Source organism: Octopus bimaculoides, chromosome 13 (assembly GCF_046866305.1).
Source record: "Octopus bimaculoides isolate indiv1 chromosome 13, ASM4686630v1, whole genome shotgun sequence".
In the NCBI taxonomy this organism is placed as follows: Eukaryota; Metazoa; Mollusca; class Cephalopoda; order Octopoda; family Octopodidae; genus Octopus; species Octopus bimaculoides.
The window spans coordinates 36,607,856-36,632,080 of NC_142940.1; the positions used below are offsets into that span (position 1 = coordinate 36,607,856).

General features: G+C 35.5%; 1 protein-coding gene across 5 annotated transcripts in view; it reads right to left on the minus strand.

The window, feature by feature from the left end:
- The window catches only part of LOC106884173 (inositol hexakisphosphate kinase 1), a 126,135-nt gene that overhangs the window by 35,823 nt on the left and 66,087 nt on the right, over positions 1–24,225 (minus strand). The window contains exon 1 of one of the 5 annotated variants that reach the window (XM_089361641.1): positions 18,690–18,837. The exons of 2 other annotated variants lie outside the window; for them this stretch is intronic. The gene's annotated coding sequence lies outside the window, so the exon portion shown is untranslated. Of the gene's footprint in view, positions 1–6,495; positions 6,639–6,872; positions 7,365–18,689; positions 18,838–24,225 lie in introns of those variants that run through there. 2 more of the 5 variants (XM_089361637.1, XM_089361639.1) reach the window with 2 other exon arrangements.

Below are 24,225 nucleotides of genomic sequence, written 5' to 3' on the forward strand. Positions count from 1 at the left end.
GAAAACAAACTAATAAAGAATTACTGTTGTCTTTCGAAAACACAGGTCAAAGGTCTGGTGTATGTGTATGTGTGTCTGCGCGCATACACATATAATCACTCAGCTTGCTAAAGATAGCAGCCACATAAATCTGAAAATCATACAGCACCACGTTGGATAATGTAGACCTTGAGACATTTATCAAGAAGAACCACCTTTAAAAAAATAGGATTGATGGCTACATTTAGAGTGCTTTTGATTTTAGATTTGTTTGGTAAGACTATGAGCTGGATCAAAACAGAAATCATCATCATCATCAAAGTAACGAAACCAACCAACACAACAACAGCGATAATTAGACAAGTAAATTACATACCACCATTTAATTACTACTTAATTGTAGAAAATTTCATAATGAACGTTAATTATTAACATTGATAAAAACAATTATAAATTATTTAGTGTAAAAAAATAAATGCTGGAATGTTTGTAGAGTCGATAAGGGTGTATATGATGTAAACAACATATTTGCGTAAAGAGGGAGCCATCATGTGTGTATATGTATATATACACACATACACACATATATATGTATGTATACACACATACATATATGTATGTATACATACATACATATATATATATATATATATATACATATACACAGATGCATACATACATGCATACCTACATGCATGCATGCATGCATACATACACATATATATATGTATATATACACACACACAGATGCATACATACATACATCTATGTATGTGTATATATATATATATATATATATATATATATGTACGTATATTTATGTATACATTCATATGTAGATATATATATATATACACATACAGAGAGATGCATACATACATGCATACATACATACATACATGAGAAAGGGTTTCATTCTAATAACTAACTCCTCTAACATACTCATCAACATGAAAAGATATAACATTATAAAGTGCAAATGAGGGCTGGTGCAACTCTAAGAGCTCTCTGGACCTACTAGAAATAGCAGCCAAATGTACTTGAAATCAAACCCATCAATAAAAAGGAAGAACGTTCGCTAATGCAATCCTGGGTAGACTATTCTGAACACTAAGTGAAGACGTAATGTTTAGAAAGCCCTTCGTCGTAATTCTGCGCAATCAGAACAGAACTAGGAGTTAAACAACAATAATGGTATAAAACAAATAAGTAGGGAACAGTTTTAGGGGGCAACCAAACCCCTCAAAGGCAAGTTGAATAGAAAAACAAAAAGAATATATTTGAAAATTTAATTCTGGTTAATAAATCGTATCATATGGCATGCATATGCACATCACACACTTAATATGTATGTACACACAAGATTATATATATATATATATATATATATATATATACACGCACACAAACATACATACAGAGCATGTATATACATACAAATTACATGTGTGTGTATATATATATATATATATATATATATGCATATATATATATATATATATCCTAAGGGATCGTCCAAAACGTTGCTTTTTCAGAAAACGAAAAGAAAAAACAGTTTTACCATTTCATACCAAGACTGTTGTATTACACATTGACAATTTTTGATATCTTTGTATCTGGAGCAGCTGGAGATACGATAGTTTGACCAAAAAACCGCCTATTGCAAGCAAAAATACTGAAAAAAAATCGCATTTGGCCAAATTTGGATATACGACAGTTCAACATAATAGCAACGAAAGACACACACACACACACACATATATAAATATATATAAAGAATATGAGGGGTTTAGTGATATAAACGAATAGGTGCGCTGGGTAAGTGGTATAGTTGGTCGCCCGTTAGATTCCAAGATCCGTGTTAGGGCTCCGTTATAGCATATATATAAATTATATTAGAGGGAAAATCAAAACCAAGGCAGAACGAGTATCTTAAGGCATTTAGAATAATTCAATTAACCTTACCCTAATTAAATTATTCTAAATGACTTGAGATACTCATTCTGCCTTGGTTTTGATTTTTCCTCTAAGATATATATATATATATATATATATTTATATATATATACACACACGTGCATACATAAATATGGCTTGTATGTACACATATGAACGTACGTATATGCACATATACCATGTATATACACACACCTGACATGTATGTCATCTAGCATAACGAAGCTGTGAGAAAACAAAACTGAGTCGATGTCGCCGCCACCGTTTTTCACTTAGCACACCTAACTAGCAAAAAGGGCATCAACCTGATCACTCGAGAGAAGAGAAATGGCACCCAAATCTGTCTCAAATCACAACCTATTCATCTTGTGAAAAGAATTACATACAAAAAAAAACATGGGAAGGTCATGGCTGGGGTGTCTGATCAATTACCACTTCTTGCTCAGTACTGAGCTGGGCTAAAAAAATCAAGACCTTAACCCTTTCACTCTCTCTTCATTTCTTTCTCTCTCTGTTACCCCCTCTTTTATATGCAAATCAACATTATTCAAGGTCACGAGCTCGAGTTTAGAAAATCGATGAGAGAGCTAGAAAAATCAGTTAACCTATCTTACGTAACAATGGATAGTAGTAATAATAACTATGGATATAAATAGTAATTCTCACTCCTATAGGCACAAGTGCTGAAATTTTGGAGGAGGAGGCCAATCGATTATATCGATCCCAATGCTCAACTGGTACTTAAGGATGAAAGACAAAGTGACCCCAGTGGAATAAAAATAATAATAATCCTTTCTACTATAGGCACAAGGCATGAAATCTCGGGGAGGAGACTAGTCGATTACATCGATCCAGCACTTGACTGGTACTTATTTCATCAACCCTGAAAGGATGAAAGGCAAAGTCGACCTGGAATAAATTTGAACTCAAAACGTAGTGGCAGACGAAATACCGTTAAACAGTTCTCCCGGTATGCTAACGATTCTGCCAGCTCGCCGCCTAATGACAAGATCAGAAATATTGGGGTGGAGACTGTCGATCTCAGTACTCCCCCCCCCCCACTACCATACACATTATTTTCAATCTGACAAGTTTACTGAATTTTTTTTTATATCAACTCCCCCCCCCCCCAAAAAAAAAGGGCAGCATTTTCGTACATTCATTTCTGTGAAACAGTTATTGTTCATTCTCGAATATTATTGATAAATTCAGTACTGATAATTTATTTATTTATTTATTGTAAACGGATGATAGTAAATATATAAATTTTAAGGGAGTGGTTTTTAATAAATAACTTTTTAAAAAGTGATTTAAAACAAAATTGGCAGGTTTTGTTTGATATATAACATAAACATTTGCTTTTCTATTGGGTTCATTTTTGTTTTTTGTTTTTGTTTTTTTTACTTGCTGGGTCTGAAGGAAGGACCCCATAGCCTTCGTAATCCCTTCCATACATTTTACAAGGCAAACTATTTAACGTTTTGTCGAGCCTCAACCAGATAAAAAGCAAAATCGACCTCGATGGGATTTGAACTGTCTACGTCACGTCATTTCATCACTCTAGCGATTCTGCTACAATGAATTAATCGGTTCAGTTCTTAGACACAAGGTCACAGAATTTTAGGGTAGATTAAATCTACTTCCACAACCATAATCTCAGAGAAATAAGTTGTGAAGTCCAACCCCAGGGTTTGAAATTAGAAAAACAGACACGAAATTAAAACAAATAAACAAATGGCATGTAAGTCGTTGCTCTGCCAATTCAAACCTTCCACCACAACCACTACCACCATGATGATGATGATGATGATGATGATGATGATATCGACAATGATTTTTGCCTCAAGGGCAACCAAATAAAACATTACAACTGAAACGAATTCAACATAAAAACGGAAGGAGAACCGACCATAAACGATTGTTTGTATATAAATAAATTTATATAAAGATATTATCAAATTATTATTTCTGATTTAGATACAAGACCGGTAGTTTTGAGAGATGTGGGTTAGTCGACACCTCCCCCTCCCCCACACACATGTACTTTTATTTATTTTATCGACCCTTGAAAGATCGATGGGGCAGCTGACCGCGTAAAGATAGTAATCTAAAGAAAAAGAAGAAAAATGTTGAACAATAGAGTTGCAGTCATGAAGTTCATATCTTTCTCAATTGGTGTACCAATCCTAAACAGCAGTGGAATGATTTATATGAAGATCGAAACCAATACTGGCGAATAGTGGTCTTTTGGGGGTAGTGGATCGCAGAAATCATTTGATCAATCACCTACGTAACATGGACCCAATCGATCACAGGCCGACCCAACATGCATATTATCATCACCGTACATTAGCCCTTAGCGAGGACACCCCACAATCAGAGAGGTTTGAGCCATGACCATCCAATGCTTTATTCAAACAACGTATGTCTAAGTGCATTATTCAATGTGTCCTACCTTTCTTATAGACGGTAGTGTGTGGTTTGAATGAGATTTAGCTTCTCTTTCTAGCCCCTTGGTGTAACTGCAACGAGGTTCGCTCGTAGAATCATATAAGACATTGTTGTTGTTTCAGTTGCTATCGTTAACACTATCGCAAAATGTATGAACAACACAATTCACATTTCTTAGGAACAAACTTATTTAAATCTGAAACAGCTGCAACGTAAAGCAGCCATTGTTATTATTTTATCTACTATTGACATCAACAGTAAATCTAAGTTCAACAACATAGTAACGTTTACCTAATATGTATATATATATATATATATATATATATATATATATATATGTACGTATGTATATATATGCATATATAAATGAATATATATATATGCATATATGTATATATAGAAAAAGAGATATAATTGTATAGGTACAATTATACTTATACCCTATACAGTTATATATCTCTATATATGTATATGCATATATATATATGCATATACATATCGATTTATATGCATATAAAACATATAAGAAGCGCACTCTAAAGACACACACACACACACATATATATATACACACACACAAACACACACATCTGTATATATATATATATATATGTGTGTGTGTGTATGTGTGTATATATATATATATATATATATATATATATATATATATATATATATATATATATATATATATATATATAGGGAGAATTCACGAAAAAAAACAAAAGACGAAGACAGGTGGTGTAGACAACAAACAGATGTATTAGTTTAACGCTCGTGGAGTGAAAAAGTCTTTAACGTTTCGAGCCTACGCTCTTCCACAGAAAGGAACAGAGAAAGAAATAGGGAGAGAAAATAAAGAATGTGTAGTGGCTAGCGACCTATCATGGCATATATATATATATATATATATATATATATATATATATAATACATATATATATATACACACACACACATATATATAATATATATAAAGGACAACATTTAAATATATACAATAAATAATCAGAAGTACTGAAAGATAAGTTGAAATAGGAAGAAAAAAAACGGTAGAAAAAGCAGAAATGGTGCCGCGGAAGTGATTTTCCATTGAGTAAAGCCCCCCCAAAATAAAGAACTAAATCCACGAAAATTTTCAATCAATCATTATACACTTTCTAAATGGTTCACAAATCCATTTTGTTTCATGTGAACACTTCTTGTTGACAAATGAAAATGAAGACAACATATATATGTGTGTTATTTGTTTCAAACTGTTTTATGTACTTTAGCTGTTTGTAGTAAATCTTGTATGAAACACCAACACCACAAACACAAACAAGGGAGAAGGTTCGTAATATAATGTAATGACGTTTGTCGATGACGAAAACAATCTTCTTTCTACATAGTTTTGTATACGATCAGGTCTATTTTTGTGTAAATGATTGTATTTAGTGTTTTGCTTTTCATAAATAGGTCGACATTATGGGCATGTACCTATGAATGATTAGAAATAAGTCTCCAAGTCAATTCCGATCGAGCAGACATTAAAATCAAAAATATCTTGTATTTTTTCTGTGAGTGTGTTGGTGTGTGTATATATATATGTGTGCGTGTCTCTCTCTCTCTCTATATATATATATAGATAGATAGACAGATATATGTATATATATATAGACTGCTCTATTCTTTAGAGTGCGCTTCTTTTCTGATATATGTTTTATATGTATATATATAGATAGTATATGCATATACATATATATATGTATATGTATATGCTAAGCCAGGGTGTATATAGAAGTACATTACTTAATGTGTCATTTTACTTTACTTTTAAAACGATGTGTGACTGCTATTTCTAGCATATAGAGTTACCACGTAAATGAGGCTCCACTCGCTGGCTTCCAGGTCAAACCTGATAGTATACAGTTAGGATCAAAGGGGTTCCTGTCCTGACCAATTTTCCCATATGCTTTCAAACAATGTATCAGAACTACATTCTAAATTGTCTTTCTGAAAGGGTAAGAATGCTATTTAAGGAATATTTCATTACTATTTCTAGCAGACTGTGTGAACACGAAGAGGTTCAGGTGTATGTAGTTGTCTAATCTTTACAGATGGACTTACCTTCCTCCTATGGCAGCACCTCGACGTCAAAAATAGAACAGAATAGAATAGAAACTCTACTCTTAGTGAACGATTTATTTAGTAAATTTCCTCAATATCTGACTTTTCACAAACGACATCGCCAGAAATCGATAATGCAAGAGATCGAGAGAAAAGAGGAGGGGGGAGATAGAGACAGACAGATAGAGAGTGAGGGAGAGAAATGGATAGACATACAGAGATAAGTAGACAAAAGACAAACAAATAAATAGGTACAGAGAGAGAGAGAGAGAGAGAGAGAGAGAGAGAGAGAGAGGGGGGGGGGAGAGAGAGAGATAGATAGATAGACAGAGCTAAATAGACAAATAGATAGATAGATAGATAGATAGATCATTTACCTGAATGTGAGTGCTTTGGTGCTTAAGTAGGTGAGTACGCGTGAGTGTGTATATATATATATATATGTATATATACTATTACACTACACACGAATATCAATATACCAATATCGTATGGATAGAAAAAGATCCGTTTGGAATAAAAAATATGTCCTTGAATGTTCAAAATTTGTGAGTTCTTTGTATGATGAAGAAAAATAAACAGTCCGAGGAATTCAGACAAACGTTTGCTGCTGTAAGCCAGCAAATGAATTTATATTTATATAAATATAAAATATGAAATATACTACATATGCATTAATGAGGGTTGATCGTTAATTAAACGTGAAGACCAATGTAATATGATTGTAAATATCCAGTGAATTTAAGCTTGACACTCCTTTTTTTTTTTTGTTTTATTGTGAATTTCTGTATCTAAGGTTGACTTTATTAAAGAAACGGCTGCTAGCCACCATTTGTAGTAGTAGACATAATGGCAACTTTAATGAATATGAGAGGAAACCAGTGGAAGAGCGCAGCATATAAAGAAGTAATGCACAATGGGAGGTGTGGTCCGAGGTTAGATAACAGAGAAGTGGGAGTAAGTACAACACAGCAGGGGAGTAGAGAGTGAAAAGGAAGGGGAGAAAGAGAGAAAGAGAGGAAGTAAAATAAGAGGAGGAATATATATGTGTATCTGTATATATATAAATAGAGAGAGATAGAGAGAGCTGGGGAGAATAGTGGCTTACAAAGCATATATTGTGTAATAGGAGTAATACAGGAGAGGGAGGTGAGTGTATCCGCAACGAAGGGAAGGTGAAAGAAAAAGGAGTGGCTGTGAGAGTATAGTAAACAAGTGAGAGAGCTGTAGAGAAGGGAGTAAAGATCAATAGGATGTGTGCGTGTGTAGAAATTCGTCTATCTCTCACCGTTTGACAACCGTTGTTGCTTTGTTCATGTCTGTAACTTGGACGATAGAATATATATACTAGACTTTAAAAATAAACATTGGGTCGAATTTGAAGGCGGTGCCCCAGCATGGCCGCAGGCCGATGACTGAAACCAACCAGAGTAACATGTATGTATGTACGTATGCATGTGTGTGTAGGTAGGTAGGTAGAGAGAGAGAGAGAGAGAGAGGGGTGCGAGATCGAGATAGTATTAATGGTCGAGAGAATAAAAAATGAAATATTTAAAAGGTGAAAAGGAAGTTGTACTGTCTTAGGACAGGGGCACACTGGGCAGTTACCTGAAGGCCTCATGACCCAGGAGCCCGGTTCTAATCTCTATATATACTGCGGCTTGCTGTCAATAAATATTACAGGGCCCAGTGCATTGATTAACCTGGTGGCCTATAATGTTGCTAAGGCAACACCTGGGGCGACGGAGTACAAGACATGATATAAGTCAGTTAGGGACCAGGAATTAGATGAAAAGGGTCAGGTTCAATAGTTAGTAAATAACACCATAATTTAAATAATCATAATCCGGTACTACTAAAGCAGCGCGGACCCGAACGCGCAGTCGCGCGTCCGCGCTAGCTAGTCTTGAGTGGTCGATCCTAACCCTAACCCTATCCCTAACCCTAACCCTAACCCTATCCCTATCCCAATCCCTAAGCCGCGTGTGCAAATGAATACGTGTTTAGGGTTAGGAATAGGGTTAGGGTTAGGATCGACCACTCACGACTAGCTAGCCCGGACGCGCGACTGCGCGTTCGGGTCCGCGCTGCTTTAGTAGTACCCATAATCCTTTCCACTAAAGACACAGGGACTGAAATTTGGGGAGAGGGGGACTAGTCGATTACATTGACCCCAGTGTTCCACTGGTACTTAATCGACTCCAAAAGGATGAAAGGCAAAGTCGACTTCGACGGAATTTGAATTCAGAAGTAAAGACAGACGAATCCAGAAGTAAAGACGGACGAATCCAGAAGTAAAGACAGACGAATCCAGAAGTAAAGACAGACGAATCCATAAGTAAAGACGGACGAAATGCCTCTAAGCATTTTACCTGGCGTGCTAACGATTCAGCCAGCTCACTGCTTAAATAATAATAATAATAACAACAACAACAACAACAACAACAACAATAATCATTTCTACTATAGGCACAAGGCCTGAAATTTTAGGGTAGGGGTAAAGTCGATCACATCGACCGCACTATTTGACTGGTACTTAATTTATCGATTCCGAAAGGATGAAAGGCAAAGTCGACCTCGCCGGAATTTGAACTCAGAACGTGCAGGCGGACGAAATGCTGCTAAGCATTTTGCCCGGCGTGCTTAACGATTCTGCCAGCGCGCCGTCAAAATGTTATAGTTAAAAGTTACAAAATAATATCGATTTCAAATTTTGGCACAAGGCCAGCAATTTCGGGGCGAGAGGGTAAATCGATTAGATCGATTCCAGTACTCAAGTAGTCCTTATTTTATTAACCCCGAAGAAGATAAAAGGCAAAGTCGACTTTGGCGGAATTTGAACCCAGAAATAATAATAATATTAATATTAATGGTTTCAAATTTTGCCACAAGGGCAGCAATTTTGGGGAAGGAGTTGAGTCGATTACGTCGACCCAGTGTTCAACTGGTACTTATTTTATCGACCCCGAAAGGATGAAAGCAGTGGCAGACTGGGCCAGGTTGCCAGCTTGCCTATGGCAAGTGAGCCCCTACGCCATTAGAATCCATATATGAGGACCCATGTTAGTATCTAAGGGGCCCAACCCCTCAAGTTTCAGATTTTTTTATTCACTCCTGGAAGAATGCATTAATTGTTTCAGCCTGGCTTTGTTTGTAGACAGTTGAAAAGAATACTTTTAACAAAAACAAAACAAATTAAATGCTAGCATTGTAGTTGCGGGTGGACCCTCTTAGTCTCCTGGCAACCAAAATTTTTAGACCCAGTCCGCCACTGGATGAAAGGCAAAGTCGACCTCGGCGGAATTTGCACTCAGAACGTAACGACTAGTGAAATACCGCTAAGCATTTCATTCAGCGTGCTAACAATTCTGCTAGCTCGCCGCCTTAAATAATAAAGCGACAAGTCGCAGTAAATAGAAAGGGCTTAAAAGATAATTACTGGCTAAAATTTGAAAATATATATTTGTAGAGTTCCGACGAGATTCGATTATTATCAGCTCTTAGTTGAAAAACACCTTAACGGCTTACATACAAACAGGTGTAAAGAAATTATATAAGGTGGATAAAGTAAGCTGTTTATCGAGTGGAAATTTCCTTTGAACATTCGCTTCACGCCAAGTTTTAGGTTAGAAATAGATGGTGTATAAAAATAAATTAAAAATAGAAACAGGGGAAATGTTATAGAAATAAATGGAAACTATAATGGGTTTTAGGAAAACAGTGATAGTACAAGTACACAATCCTTTATCCGGAAGCCTTGGGAACAGTAGTGTTCTGACTTTCGGATTTCCGAACAAAAGCTAGTTGCCCCAGATTGTAAACTAGACGTCAAAACAAACGTCCTACCATAGTAACAAAAGCACATGTATACGTACTCACAATCAGTGGGGGAAATAAATACTTGTAGAGTAATATACTGGTGAATGAATTAGTGAGATAATTAAGATCACAAATAGCAAAATACATATAGTGGGATAATTTAAAACCAAAATACATGATCCACAAGTACAGGTATGCACATTACAATACTATTGCTGCAGAGAGACGCATAGGTATTCGCACTAATTTGAATAAAGAACGACTATAAATGATATTACAGTTTATTCATACGCTAGAGCCATAAATTAGATCAAACTAGGCTAAATATGTAGCTGCATTTAGGTTGTAGAACAGAGTCCGTCAGTGTCACCAATGTTGTCATCAGCTTGCAGGCAAACCTCCGATGGTGGACCTGGGACGGGATTCTCAAGTGATGAAGTAGCATTACGAGAGAGGGCATTTTAAAAAACTTCTTCAAGTGTCATCTGTCTCATTAGCATAGGTTTCTGTCTAAGCAATATCTCTTTAACTGAATAAACTCTCATAATCTGTTGCTCAGTGATAAATGCACGTTGTTCAAGGCCAGCTCAGCTATTAACTGATCACAATTTTTCACCATATCGTCTATAGGAATTTTCACCTGTGTTCTCTGACTCATCATCACTACTGTCTTCATTCTTATCTGTTTTTAACACCATTTCAGCAATTTCCCCATCACTCAAGGAATGCACAAGAGGTGCATCATTGTCAATGTTTAGCATTTCTTCAATGTCCGCTTCTACTAGATCACTTACACTTCCGCACAATGAACTTTTAGCGTAAGTTACGAGTTTTGATATCATCTTCTCATAAGTGACACGAAATCCTCCAAACTAGTTATATATAGGGTCATTTTCATCAAACATCGTTATTGACAAAATTCTGTGCCAAGTATTTGTTACTGTTGATTTATCAACTTCATTCCAAGCATTCACAACTGAGTAAATGGCATCCTTAACAGTGAACTCTTTCAGATAGTCTTGCATTCTTACTCCTCTGTTGAATGCATCAAGCACACAGCTCGTAAAATTATTTTTATAGTTGCTCTTCATGGAGCGTAAAATTCCTTGGTCACAAGGCTGTAAAACAAATGTCACATCAGGAGGTAAGTAAAGACCAAAAACATTACTTTTCACAAGAACTTCGACAAGATGTGCCCAGCAGTTGTCCAGGAACAATAGAATTTTACAGTGTTCTTCCAGTCCAGCTTGCCAGCAATGAGCTTATGCCGCTAGTACAAAGTGATTATTGAACCAGTCAGAAAATATTTCTCAGGTTACCCATTGTTTTTTGCACAGGTAAATTAACTACGCTTTTCAGACATCTCGGACGCTGGCTTTTTCCAATGATTGCTAACTTCACCTTGTGTGTGCCTACAGCATTTACAGATCCAAGAATAGTTAATCTTTCCTTAGCATCCTTAAAACCTGCTGGTGCTGTCTCATCTGCCAGTACGAAGCTGTTTCATCAGCATAGTAAATTTGTTCAGGAGAAAGGTTTTCATCAGATGCGATCTTGGCAAATTCGTGTATGTAATTTTCCGCAGCTTCATAATCAGCAGAAGCTTTTTCACCACAGATTTTCAGATATTTTACACCATGTCTTAGATATTTGCAGCCAACCTTCTGAATAATGACACTTTCCTTCAATGTTCAATTTTTTATGATATATTCTAGCTTGTTTCACGAGCAACAAACCATTCAGTGGCAAATGTTCCCTTCTTCGTTGTCGAATTCATTCTATCATCACAAGGTTAAGATCTTCATTTTTTGCCCCATGAAGTGTTTACATATTTTTCATTACTTTGTGATCATCACTCTCACTATAAAATTATAGTAATTTGTCTTTGTTTCCTTAAGTCATACACATTGCTAGTTCCAACACTATATTCTTCAGCGAGCCGCCGCACAGACACACCACGATCAAGTTTCTGTAGTAACTTCACTTTCTGCCTTATTGATAATGACAAATGTTTCCTTTTCTTTTTCTCACTGTCATCCATCGAGGTATCTGCAGTTTTTCTAACATTTTCAGGTAAATTATAGACAAAGTCAAAAGAAACAACACGAAGACAGCAAGTGGACGTCTTTCCTCTACGAGTGCTAAGCCACAACTGACGCTCGGTGCTAAGTGGCGGCCGACCATACCAAGCATTACGTCATGCCTGAGTGAGACGGGTTACGATGGTCAACTGTTTGAGCACCAAACGACCCCTGCCATGACGCGCTCCGTCCTCCACAAAAACATTCGGTTTGAGGGGATGGGGCTTTCTGGATTTTAGATTTCCGGATAAAGGATTGTGTCCCTGTAATTAAAAAAGATCCTGAAAAACTTATTGGTTTCCCTGAAGTTTGTAGAAAAAACTCAGCCCCACTCCGTCACGGTTGATTGATTTCATGAGGGTGAGAGTCTAGAAACAAAAGCCCGACTGCCAAATGAGATATCCTTTTAGATATACTGATATATATATATATATATATATATATATATATATATATATATATATATATATATATATATATATATATATATATATATATATATATATATATATATATATATATATATATATACCAGCTAAAACGTCTAAGGCCAGCTGACAAATACAAGCGTGTTTTGAGAGAGTTAAAGTAAAAAGGAAAAGGAAATAGCATGGGAATAGTTAACCGAAAAGAAAACTGATCAAATAGTTCCGCTATTGATAGAGTAAGTGCAAAGAACCAGGCGGAAGATGGATATGGTAAAGGAAACGAGAGAGAAAAGGAGAGAGAGAGAGAGAGGAACAATTATATCAACAGAGTAGGTGTATTTAAGAAGAAAGATACACGTGTCTAGGTAGCCACGTGCACTTCTGAAAGGGAAAATGGGGAGGGTGAGCAATATAAAGAGTGTCTACTGCAAGTCTAACAGCAGTGCTACTACTGCAGAATTAGTTGTACTTCTATGTTGCCATGTTGTAAAACAACATTTAGCAATTATTTATACATTTATTCATTTATTTATTTTAACAGTTAAATACGTCCGTTCACTATCGCTACCTCATGTTTTTTTTTTTGGTGGGGGGTGGGGGTGGGATTTTTTTTTCCGTTTGTTTTCTTTTTTGTCAAATTTCAATTCCCAGCTATGTACGGAGTCTAAATCTTACCACAATATTCAGCAGAAATACTGTCATCAGTTCCAGTAATAGTTGTAACAGCAGCAATGTGTATCTGCACTAACTAACTACTACTGCTGCTGCTACTACTACAACTAGTCTTTCAACAACATCAGCATAGCAGAATTTCTAAGAATCAATGATTAAATTCCAGACTTTAGCAAGGCAATTATCATATTTGTATAACAAACTAAAAACTAGGTTAATCTTCAAAGGAGGTTTAGAATACAAGACTGTGTACAGCTGGTGCACTTGAAACATGCTAGCAACTCCACACACATCAGATATGTTCAACAGATACCACCAGACCCTTTTCCATATCGATGACTCTCATAACAGTCATAGCCTTGAATGATTGCTCTCACCCCCCCCCCCCCCAAGATATATATATATATATATATATCATAGTCACTAATATACTGCAGTTATTTCAAACAGGCTTACCATGGGTTAATGAACAAACACCATCAAAATGAACCCAAGTTTTGTAAAAGGACATTTGTTAAACTATTTATGGTATATTTCGATAAGGAATTAAGAAAATATTGAACCAAGTCACAGAAATATTCAGAAAATGTCTGAAAAAAAATGTAGATTAATGGCAAACTTCTGTATTGTGGGCAATGATAAAGAAATAAAGACATGACTGTTTTTAATATTAGACACAATGCTACAAACTGAGATGAAAGGGTTAGTCTCTGCCACTGATCCCAGTACTTAATTTTATTGCCCCTGAAATGATGAGAGGTAAAGATGATCTTGGTTGGATTTGAACTCAGAACATAAAGAGCAGAAAGAAATACCTTAAAGCATTTTGCCTGACGATTTAATGAGTCTGCCAATCTACTACTTTATTCATAACGATATGAATAAAGAGATGACAGTCCTTTGTCATCTCCTAGGGTCAGTTGGCAATACTTTATCCCATATTTTCCGAAGTTTCCTTCTTTGACAGGTTCTATCTACTCAGAGCACATCTTTATACAACTGGTCACTTCCAGTACCAGCCACCATAGTATTCCTTCTTTTACATTACATCTGATTTCTCTAAGAGCCATTTTCACCCTCAACTCACAAGGGCTCTGTTATTCATGCACATTCTCATCACACAGCTAGTAGATCAAGTTCACTTCATTTCTTTCTAGCCTTGTGAGTGTATATGGTAGATAGAAACTAGGTAGAAGCCTATCAGTGAATATATATATATATATATATATATATATATATATATATATATATATATATATATATATATAAAACCTAGTGTAGAATTCAATATGCATATGCTTCAGAATGAAGCATTAATTGATTACAGAGTGGTAATAAGAAAATAAGATGACAAAGAAATAAGCAATAATCTTATGAACTTCATTAGCTTACAGCTGTTTCTGCTATTATTTGTTTCCCAAATAAACTGCACTTAATATTTGAGGCTCCAATAAGACTATAAGGCATTACTTAAGCACTCAACTATAAGTCAACTAAATTTTATCACAGAAACAGTTGTAAGCTAATGAAGTTCATAGTATCTTATGAATTATTTATTCCTTTGTCACCTTATTTTCTTATATATATATATATATATATATATATATATATATATATATATATATATATATATATATATATATATATATATATATATATATATATATATATATATATATATATATATATATATATATATATATATATATATATATATATATATATATATATATATATATATATATATATATATATATATATATATATATATATAGAGAGAGAGAGAGAGAGAGAGAGAGAGAGAGAGAGATATGATGTACCCCCATATATATGCTGGGAAGGTGGTGTTAGGAAGAGCATCCAGCCGTAAAAACCTTGCCAAAACAGACACAGAAGTCTGGTGCAGTCTTCTGCCTGGCCAGCTCCTGTCAAACCATCCAGCCCATGATGATGATGTACCCCCATGCATCATTGGCAACCCACCCCTTTCTCACTACATCAACCCCTCAACCATATCCAATCTCTACAGCTGTCACCTACTCTTCACTACCTCCTTTACTTATCCCTTAGCACTTGTTTTTCACTCATTACATTCACCTCCCCATCCATTTCCCATCTGACACTCTCCTATACACTAATGCAGCTTCTACCCCATCCACACACCTGGTTCTTTTTTCCCCACGCTCCCACTCATTTTGTACCTGGAGGTTCCACCCAAGCAACTCATTACCACTACTTTTATTTCTTTCCAGCTCCATTCTCATCACTCCTACCCTCTCTTGTATGATGTGAGTAACCATGCAGCTCCTCTACAGCAAGAAACCTGTTTTGCTCTGGCTTTTTCTGTCCCATTTTGGCCCCTCATTTTCTAGCATCGAGATGCTTCTCTCAGGGTTCATAGTCTTGCAAGCAACAAGGTGACCTCAGTTGTGTTTGTGGTACAAAAAAAAATATCACCCAGTACATTCTGTAAAGTGGTTGGCATTAGGAAGGGCAACCAGTTATAGATACCATGTCAAGGTAGACACTGGAGCATGATGCAGACCTAGGACCTGACATCTCATCAAACCATTGAACAACCTATGCCACAGAAAATGGATGTTAAGTGTGTGTGTGTGTGTCTTTGTGTTTATCCCCACATCACTTGACAACCAGTGTTGGTTTGTTTACATACCTGTGAATTAGTGGACCAGCAGAAGAGATTGATAGAATTAGAATAAATATTGGGGTGGATTTGTTTGACTAACCCTACAAGGTGGTGCTCCAGTGTGGCCGTAGTTCAATAACCAAAACAAGTAAAACAGTATTCAGAGCCAACATCTCAATGCCATGCAGTATCACTCTTCGTACACAAATATCACACAATCATTCCAGAACATTGAAATGGCATCAGTACATAGAAAACCTCCTAGAGAATGTTACTATAACACAAAAACAATTATCTCCAGAGACATTTTAAAAGCTTTTAAATAATAAAACATTGGTGAGACATTAAAGTTGTCTGAGAATGTTTTAGCACTTTCATGGAGGGTTGGGAGAACAGAGAGGCAGAGAGCTAAAAATAGATGCAAAATCTGCAGAACTTTTAACCTATGCTAGCATGGAAAAATGAAAAAAACAATTAGTATTTAATAAATTCCTGCTGACTATAGTTTGACCAAATAAAAGCGAAGCTACTGGTTTACAAACAGTAAAGATGAAAGATATTTATAGTTCAGTAAAGTAAAGAGAGGTTTGATTGATCTGTTTCTTATGTTTTGTTTCTGCAACAGAAATTGGTTTCTATGGCAATAATCATTGAAATTATAAGAATTATCAGTCATTTTTGTATCACTTCAAAATACCCTATTTGATGACATGTAAGATGCATTTGTCTCAAAAAGAAACCCCAGGTCCTAAATGAGAAGTTGAGCCTTCCATTAACATTAATACACAAAAAACTTTTATTTCCTAACTATGCACTACTGAAATTTGGATGCATCTAATATTCCCACGCATCTTTTATGCTATCAAATATGGCACCTAACTCTTTTGTGACTATTTTTAACGAGAAGGCTGCCCACACGTTTTAATTCATTAATAATCTAATCAGGATTTTGGATGAATTTTAAAAAAACACCTCAAATTTTATATCTTTGTTGGTGTTGATCAACTAAATCTCATAATATCATCCCTGATATTACATGACTTTAATCTAGGTTTTAACTGTAATTAGGTTTTTGAATTTCGGAATAATCACAGCCAGTCCTTACCTTTCCTTATACAGTGATTGATAGCAGAATGAATCAGAATCAGAAAGTTTATAGATCCTTCAAAAGTACCGAAGGTGAACAACAAAAGAAATGAATATAAAAAAATTGAAGGCAAAAAAATGTTCTGAAATTCTGTTTGTTAAGCAACAAATAAAAACAATAATAAGTTTTGATTTTTGCATAATTATAATCATTCAAAATTGGTTAAAGAGAGTGACATTATCCATAGAAATTATAAGAACTTCCTTCATGTTCTTCCCAAAAAATAAAACCTGAACATTTTATGTCTAAATAATAAAAATTTTACTTTTACTTCCAACATTAAATGACTCTACTGTTTTAGAACAGGTATACCTTACTATGTGTCATAAGATGTAGCTGAAAGAGTTGGCAAAAGGAAGAGCACTTGACCATAAAACATCAACCTTAACAGAAAAATTTATATAAAAAATTGAACAGCCCATGCTAGCATGGAGAAGTAGAGTATAAAACAATGATGGGGAATTCCAACACTGTCTAAATACCAGAGATGAATTATTATGAGATTATATAATTTTACAAACTTTTAATCTCATGCCATGGAGAAAAAGTACCCAGTACCCTCTGTAAGGGGGTTGGCATTAAGAAGGGCATCCAGCAATAGAAATCATACCAAAGCAGACATTGGAGCATAGAACAGTCTGCCAACTCATCAAAGCTTGTCAAATTGTTCAAATTATCTGACCCATGCCAGCATGGAAGATGGATGTTTAAAAGATAACAATGATGATGATGATGATGACTTACAAGTTTTATGTCAGTTGATATACTGAGGGGTACTTTATCACTACTGATGATACAACATTCTTTACTAAATCTCCCTTGGCCATTTTCACAAATGGAATCATATGAGGTCCATAAATCTTATATTATGTTCCAAAATGGTGTTGGAAGAGCCACAGAAAAAAAAATTCTTATTAAAATCCTTCAAGGATGTCTAGCCCTGATAATAAACAGGTCTAGACATCATCAACAACAATAACAAAAATATTTCTAAAGTCATATAAATTTTTAACCATATGTATTATAGTTTTATCTATCTTAAGGGCTGTGAGATGATGAGAGATTAAACCAATCAAAGCATTATTAATGAATACACACACACACACACACACACACACACACACACACACACACATGCACACGCAAAGGTAAGGTTAATAATTTGAACAATATTAAATAATATTCTTAATAATTAATGACAGAAATTTAGACTTATAATCAATAAATAAAATGTATCATAATTAATAGTTCATTCAATAAATGAAATACGTTTTATGCCACGAGGAAGAAAATTTGTATTACTATTTGCTGACATGGAGCATCACTAGTTGCTGTTTTTCTCAGATTCTACTGCTTGATTTTACATTCACATGCTACTCATACTGTCTGTTGTAACCTACCTTGAAATCATACCCAAAAATAGATTTTTCTCTTCTTCTCTCCCAATATAGCTGCTACATTTCCAGACAGTTCCCAGTTGTATTTCTTTCACTTAAATAACTTTAGGGAAGCTAGAATACTTTTCATGATAGATGTACAACTATAAACAAGGTACGAAACTAACAGCTACAGGATTTCTGTAGTAATACTCATTAAATTTAATCATTCAAACATGGAAAAAAGGCAAGATGTTAATTAAACAGTTATAAAGAGGTTTTTAATTAAATTTTTAAAAACTGAATATTTTATTGTTTTATCACTATGCTATAAAAACAACTTCATAAACTAACATAGACAATTCAAATATTTGCAAATTCTTTCTCTCTGTGTGGTAAGAATCAAAAATATACCAACCAAGCTATTTTCCTATAATTTAATGTTAGGTGTGTCCATATTTGTACTTGGCAAAAAATACACAGTGCAATCTGTGTTAGACTTGTAGGATGGCTGACATTGAAAATAATCAGTGCAGTATAAGAAAATTTCTAAGACTACAGAATTAGAGTCAGTGACATCTGAAGTAAACAACACCATTATTGCCAGTAAGTTGCCAGAAGAATGTGAAGAATATCAGACTACGACATGCATAATGTGAGATAGATACCAATAATCTGTAGATAGCAAGTTCACAGTACTTAGTTATATCTACTTGTGATCTGAGATGAAGTTCCACTAAGGTTGACATTGTCTTTCAGGCTTCTAATGTTGATAAAAATTAATATTAGTCAAGCACAGGGGTTGATATAATCCATCACACAATGTGTATTCCAGTGTCTCTGGTAGAATCATCACTATAATATTCTTCTGTTTTGAGTAGCTGCAATTAAGAAGTGTTTTGCCAAACCATGCCAGGAATCACTTTTCCCCATTAACTTTGGTAAGTCCTCAATTCCATATTGTGTGTGTCTCTACCAATAACATCAATGTACTTGTGTGGTTTTTGTCATAAATTAAGGTGTGGAAAACTTTAGAATATAACCTCCAATATTCAGCACAATACCAATAGCCAGCAAAGGTCTTTCCTGTTTTGAGCCACAATAGAGATAGGTAGAACATGTCTATAAATCCATAAATCTCTTCTTTGGCCTTGTGCTCACACCATGTGATGTTTTGAACTCTCATGAAAGAATACTTAATCAGTCATTATAATCTTTTAATCATTTATTTATTTCAACCATTAGACTGTGGCCATGCTGGGAGCCTAACTTGAGGAAGCTTAGTCGAATAAATTGACCCCAGGACTTATTTTTTTAAGCCTGGTACTCTTCTATCGGACTCTTTTGCTGAACCACCAAGTCATGGGGACATAAACACACCAACGCCAGTTGTGTGTGTGTGTCCTACCACAGCTTTCATGTTAATTTAGGAGCAGGTAATTCAGTTGATTGAACAACTGAATGCTCATTGGCTGGACAGAGAACAGTCCACACTGAAAAAACAAAAGATAAAATAGGTGCAGGAGTGGTTGTGTGGTAAGAAGCTTGCTTCCCAACCACGTGGTTCCAGGTTCAGTCTCACTACATGGCACCTTGGGCAAGTATCTTCTACTATAGTCTCAGGCCGACCAAAGCCTTATGAGTGGATATGGTAGACAGAAACTGAAAGAAGCCTGTCGGCATGTAAAAAGCATAGTTGATGCCAGTGCCGCCCGACTGGCCCCCATACCGGTGGCACATAAAAAGTACCCACTACACTCTTGAAGTGGTTGGCATTAGGAAGGGCATCCAGCTGTAGAAACCATGCCAGATCAGATTGGAGCCTGGTGCAGCTTCCTGTCTTGCCAGTCCTCAGTCAAACTGTTCAACCCATACCAGCATGGAAAGCGGACGTTAAACGACGTTGATGATGATGACAATGACGATTTGTGTGTGTGTGTGTGTGTGTGTTTGTCCCCCCATCACCACTTGACAACCAGTGTTGGTGTGTTTATGTTCCCATAACTTAGTGGTTTGGTAAATAAGACCAATAAAATAAGTACCAGGCTTCAAAAATAAGTGCTGAGGTTGATTCATTCGACTAAAAATTCAAGATGGTGCCCCAGCATGGCCGCAGTCTAATGACTGAAACAGGTAAAAGATAGAGCTTTGAAAACCGGAATGTCTTTGATCACAGTTCCATTTGGCCAAGGCTGCTGTGGTGCGAAACAGCAACAACAAAACTAGAAACTCAAATATATTGGCACATATTCAAATTCATGTAAGAAACACCATTATCAGTAAGGAAGTAACATCAAACAAGGACAGCAACATCAAAATTAAATAAAATAATAAATTTTCAAAGAAAAATATTATCTAATCCTTTTGATGCTGCCATTGATTCTATAATACAAATTTTCTGTTTTGAATTAATCTAAAATAAAACCTTCCATCAAAGTTTCATGTTAATTTATATTCTAAGCACCAACATCATAATAGCAAAATTATTTTAGTAAAGTTTTCAGATCAATTTAAAAATTAATTGAAACAAAGATAGTATATTTTAATAGAAATATGGTAACAAAAGGATTAAACACATTTATCAAAATATAATAGCGAGCAAGTTGGTGAAATACTAGACTGTAACATGGTATGATGGTTGTCGTTTTAAAAGTAAAGGAAGGAGTAATGTGAAATAATATGCAAAAAAAAACAAGAAACTAACATAAAAGACAAAAGCAATAATGGCACTAATGGAATTTTCTATGCACATATTGAGAAAAATTCCATTTATAAATAAAGAGTGAATATCTAATAGGAGTGAAACAGTTTCAGTCTTAGCTACGGCTGCCATAAAAAGCAACAGCAAAAATGACAACATAATAATAATAATAATAATAATAATAATAATAATAATAATAATAATAATAATAATAATCCTTTCTATTAAAGGCACAAAGCCTGAAATTTTGGGGGAGGAAGCTAGGTGATTACATCAACCCCAGGGCTCAACTGATACTTATTTTACTGACCTTGAAAGGATGAAAGACGAAGTTAACCTTAGCGGAATTTGAACTGAGAATGTGAAGGCAGAGGAAAAGCCACTAAGTATTTTGCCTGGCTTGCTAATAATTCTGCCAGCTTGCCACCTTAATAATAATAATAATAATAATAATAATAATAATAATAATAATAATAATAATAATAATAATAATAATAATAAATGCCTGGATGCAGTACCAGGCAGTGGCTCTCATGGCTTCTGATCTTAACTGATTGGAAGTGTTATCATGTACATTGTTTTGTCTTGGTATAAAAGATGGGCTACAGCAAATATTCTGCTCAATACCACAGATTTGCTTGTCAGTTGTTTGACCTTAACCAGTTGAGCATGTCCCTTGCTGGCTGATGATATGTGCATCTCTGATCATGAGCAGAAGTAGTGGGAGAGCATCATAGCCATGTGTTGAGAGGAGTTCTTTGGGGTTTGAATAATTCACCTTTGGAAACATAGGTGTTTTGCTCAATATCCTTAAGCGAACCTTATTCAGAGACCTTTTGACCTGAAGAAAATTCTAACTGGGCCCCACCTGCGAGGTCATGCGCTGTTTATCTTGATTTGAGACCACTATGTCACATACATATGGTTGTGATGCATGTGCCCGGTGTACCCTTATCAGACGGGTAGTAATGATGTGTATATTGGGCTTCGTATATTTTACCCCAGTGTCACTTTGATGGCATGCACTGCTCTCTCACGCAATAATAATAATAATAACAATAATACTGGCAAGGATTAACATCAAGAGAGGCATATTTCAAGGAGATAGCCTATCACCATTGCTGTTTGTGATTTATATGATACCCCTCACACAGATACTATGGAAAATGACATCAGTATACACCTTGGAAAGTGGAAGAAAATTAGATCATCTGTTATATATGGATGATTTAAAGATCTTTGGAAAGACCAAATATGAAATAAATGGCCTAGTTTCAACAGTGCAGATATTCAGTAAGGATATTGGATTGGAATTTGGGACTAAAAAGTGTGGTATGCTTATAATACAAAGAGGCAAAGTAGTGTTATCTGATGGTGTAGAGTCAGCCAATGGCAAGAAAATCAAGGATATTGAGGCTAATGGATATAAATATCTGGGGATTTTAGAATACAACAAAAGCAAGGGAAGTGGAATGAAAGAAAGCTTTAGACAAGAATATCTCAGAAGATTCAGGTTAATCATGGGAAGTAGACTCAATGGAAAAAACAAAATTGGGGCAATGAACACACGAGCTGTTTCCTTAATGCAATATGGCACAGGTGTTGTTAGGTGGACAAAGAACGAGCTTGAGGAAATGGACAGGAAAACTAGAAAAGTGATGACAATTAACAAGTAACTACACCCCAAAAGCAACACTGACAAACTATATGTGCCTAGAAACAGGGGTGGAAGAGGTCTCATAGGATGCAAGGTCTGTGTTGTCAATGAGAAGAACAGGCTGAGATGGTACATCAAACAGTAGAGTGAATCTTTGCTTGCTGCTGTTAGAATTAACAATATAATAAAATATAATAAAATGTGATGCAGCCACAAACATTTAAGAAACAAGATGAGGAAAGGGTAAACAACTGGAAAATGAAACCGCTGCATGGGCAATACCTCAGAGAAATCAAAGGAAAAGATAAGATCAACACTTGGAGATGGCTAAGAAAAAGTGATCTGAAAGGATGCACTGAGGCATTGATATGCAGCACCCAGGAACAAGCTCTGAAAACTAATTACATCAAGTTCTAAATCAATAAGAGTAGTGAATCACTCCTTTGTAGGATGTGTGGATGCAGAAACGAAGCAATCTCACATATTGTGAGTGAGTACAGCAAGCTGGCCCAAAAGCACTACAAAAGGAGGCATGATAAGTTTGTCCACTAGAGGTTATGTGAAAATAACAAACATGAACCAGAAAGAGGTACAAACAGAAAGAGGTACAAACAGAAAGCGGTACAAACAGAAAGAGGTACAAACAGAAAGAGGTACAAACAGAAAGAGGTACAAACAGAAAGAGGTACAAAAAAGAAGTACAAACATCAAGAATGAGGAACATAAAATACTGTAGGATTTTACAATCTAATGTGACTCCCAAATCAAGGCTCAGGGACCAGATATTGTTGTGGTAGATAAAGGGAAAAAAGAAACGAAGATCATAGGTATTGCAATACCTGGAGATTCATGCATAAGTGACAAAGAACTAGAAAAGATTGAAAAGTAGAGACTACTAAAAGACGAAATTGCAAGGATGTGGACTGTGAGGAGGGTGTCTGTCATTCCAATAGTTGTAGGGGCACTCAGAGCAGTAACTACCAAGTTCAAGAAATATGTCAAAGAAATCAGAATTGACACGAGAGCAAAGCAAGCCCCAAAAACTGCTCTGTTGAGGATAATTAGGATTTTGAGATTGGTACTTGGATATTGAATGTCTCCCACGATAATTAACAACCAAGTATATAATGTGCAGAAATAACAACCAAGCTTATAATATGCAGAAAGAGATCCTGTGAGACCTCTGACAGCAGGCTGCTGTT